The sequence below is a fragment of the Bacidia gigantensis genome (genome assembly GCF_019456465.1).
Source record: "Bacidia gigantensis strain McMullin 20006 chromosome Unknown contig_180, whole genome shotgun sequence".
NCBI classification, from domain to species: Eukaryota; Fungi; Ascomycota; class Lecanoromycetes; order Lecanorales; family Ramalinaceae; genus Bacidia; species Bacidia gigantensis.
Window position 1 is genome coordinate 3505022 of NW_025408596.1, and position 3608 is coordinate 3508629.

The window sequence follows — 3608 nt, forward strand, 5'->3', positions numbered from 1 at the left end:
TTTTCCGTGTTCTAGCTACTCGTCTTTGCACATCACCGCCCACGCTGGCAAAGTCGGCGCTTACGGACTTGATAGATACAGCTCAAGAGCCATCGCCTAGGAAGAGTTCAACGGGTTGATCGCCTACCCTATGAATTGCGAGCATTTCACTAACTTTGCCGCCTCACAGAAGCAAAACTCCCATGCCACTGTGATTTTGCTGATGCCATGGGCAACAGACAGCATGAGAATGCCTTCAGTGTTGGAATTATGCGATCATTGCGCTCGCTACAAAGTGTCAGGAGGAAGAGCAGAGAGATTTCCTTACGCTCATTCCAATGGTGCAATTTCGGATTTTCAAGTTTGACTTCAACTTGTTTGACGATGCTGGGTTGGCAAGTGTCATGGTTTCAAGATCCAATTATTGATCGTACCGAGACATCATTACATTTTTATCGATTTTCAATGTCATGGTTTCATCTCAAGAAATGCTTTCGGATACCTGCATGACACTAGCCTGCTTACGGTTAGCCTGAAGAGCCTCTTTTGCTGTGTCATGCCCACGTCACCTCAGCTCACTACACTTCACCTTATTACACTTTACCTTACTACACTTTACCTTACCACACTCCAGCTCACCAGAGTTCAGCTTACCACGCTTCAGCTCACCACACTTCAGCTCACCACACTTTAGCTCGTCACCCCTCATCGACCTACCTCATGAAAAGATATCCAGAGCTGTCCAGTCGATCTGTCTTTCGCCAATCAGTCTGGTATCCTCTCATCTTTTCACCGTGCTTGAACCACCACCTGACACTAACACACTCACCAGTTTCAAAATTGACTCGCCGAACTCGAATACCCTCACTAGCTTCAGAGCTCTCACTTACATCGAGTTCATCTATCAGCTTCGAGCGCCTTCACCTGGCGCGAAACCCTTCGAGTACACTTATCTCATACATCTGTACCCACCAACTTGAAGCCACTGGCCGATCTCGGATACGATGGCCTACCTCGAACCAACTCACTTGGCTGGAAACCTACTGTGACACTCTCACCTGCCTTATATCCATGGAACTGACTTGGATTCGCTCACTTGGCTCTGACTCTCTCTCCTGGCTTTGATGATATATCTGCCTTCAATCCACCTATCTGGTACTGGCTTTGATGATATACCTGGTTTTGAATCAACACGCCTAGCTTCAATCCACCTACCTGGTACTGGCTTTGATGATGAACCTGGTTTTGAATCCACCTACCTGGCTTGAATCCACCTTCAATCCACCCACCTGGCTTCAATCCACCTTCAATCCACGTACCTGGCTGGAATCCCCTTTCAATCTACCTATCTGGCTTCAATCCACCTACCTGGCCTCAATCCACATACCTGGTACTGGCTTTGAAGATACACCTGGTTTCAATCTGCACACCTGGTTTGAATCCACTCTGGACCTTCCACCTACCTTGAACCCACTCTTGGCTTGAATCGGCTCTTTTGTTCACAACTTTAGCCATCTGAATACGGAGGCTTCTCTAACTCTCTCCTGGCTTCGACTCACACTTAAAGCACTGCTTGGACTCGAATCCGTTCCCCAACTTCCATCTGTACTCACCTGGCTTCAATTCTCTCCGTTAGTTGCATCTCCTCAAATGCCTCAATCTTATGCTAACTGAGTTGAACCCGCTTAGCCGACTTGGGTCTCCTCCTCCGCCCGAGCGAACTTCCCGCCTTGAAAATCTGACCTAAAGCCAATACCCAGCTTCAATCAGCTCACCTGCCTTGAGCCCACCTCCACGGCTTGAGTCCACCCACCTGGCTCCAGTGGACATTCACCTGGCTTACTACTTACCTGGCTCAGAGCTACCCTCAGATCTTCTCAGGTGAGTCAAGCCCATCCTCCAAACCACTCGCCTAGCTGATGTTCTCTTGATAAAAATCAAATTCACTACCGAGATGTTCCCGGAGCTCGAAACCTCTTTCCTTCGTCAAATCAGCTCCCACATTTACACACCTGCTCCACGTCCACCTACCTTGAATCCATCGCCTCGATACCATCGCCCCGAATGCACCTACTGTAAGCTGATCTACCGGGAACCCGCGCCGATCTTCGCTCCTGCGGGCTCTCACCAACAGGCTCTCATCCAGGCTTTCACCTACAGGCTCCCATCTAGGCTCTCATCCACTCTCCAATCCATTCCCCAATCCACTCAATCTACTTTGTAATCCAAGCCCCAATTTGCTCCCCAATCCACCGCGCAATCCATCGCGCAATCCACTGCCCAATTCACCTCGTAATCCACCGCGCAATTCACTCCCCAATCCACTCCTCAATCTACTTCGTAATCCACTCCCCAATCCACTCCTCAATCCGCTCTTCAATCGCTCTCGAATCCGATCGGCTTCCCTGGCTCTCATCCGCTTGGCTCAAATCCCCATGGCTCAAATCCACTCTTCGATCATCTCGACTGGCACAACCACCTTACCTGGCTCTCACTAACTTGACCCGAGTCCAAAAGCTCAAAGCCACTCCCTGGTCTACTTCCCTGGCTCGAATTGCTTACCTAACTCCAATCTGCTCCAATCTGCACAGTTCGGCTCTCTTCGAAACCATCGGCGTTGCAATCCGTTCACCAGGTGATCTAGGGGTTGAAGTGTCCCCGGTAAGATGAACGCCCTTGACCATGCGAGAAAGCTGCTGATATTGTGTATGACTCATCTCACCAAAAGGTCACGGTCCAGGAATCGAATCAACACCATTTCCGTACACGAAACCTTGACCGCAGGCGTACTGTCCAATACAATGAAGAGCACTACCTCAACATAATATCCACAGACTTATTCTTGACCTCACTATCCTCAATACGAGGTTTCCTATAACCTGCTTCCTCAACAAGCAGCCTCAACAAGCAGAGCTGATTTTCTAGAGCTTAGGATACTTCGATAGATTTGTTTTAGAAAAAGTGCTTCATACTAGCCAGGTAAACTCTCTGAAGAAGCTCGGAGGTGTTGACTGATAGAGGGGATGCTGACGCCTCCAGGTTGATGAACAAGATCATCGCAAAATCTAAGCGTGTCGATAAGGTTACGTGTACGTTGAAGCATTGTTTGTCAATGAGGTTCCAACATCGGAGACTCAAGTCTAGCTAGGATCTCGGTCTTTGAGATACTATTAAGACTAGATGTGATTGTTCAGACTTGGATGAATAGAAGGAGGGGTGGCAGGTTGGCAGAGGTCTGGATGGTAAGCACCCAAAGCTGTTACTCTGCCAACGCTTACTTCTAAGCCCTGCAGGATGCGGTTTCTTCACAGAAGCATCCTCGCAGCCCAACAAAGCTGCGCCCACCTTACGGGACAGTACATTGGCGAATGCAGGCTCCTCAAGAACAACGCCTGTCATGTCTGATCAAGTATCTGGAGGTCAAAGGACAGGATCTAAGAGGCGCACACACCGGTAGCAGATTGAGCTTCACAGAGTGTAAGGGGGCCTTGTCCAAATCCCATGAGTTAATTGGAGCTGATTTTGGCGCCAGAACGTTTAGGCAACTTGTGAAGAACTTACCAAGCTTTCGACTTGGTCGTTGATGCCGAAGGTACACTACCGTGCACGGAGAAGAGCAGGATACGAAT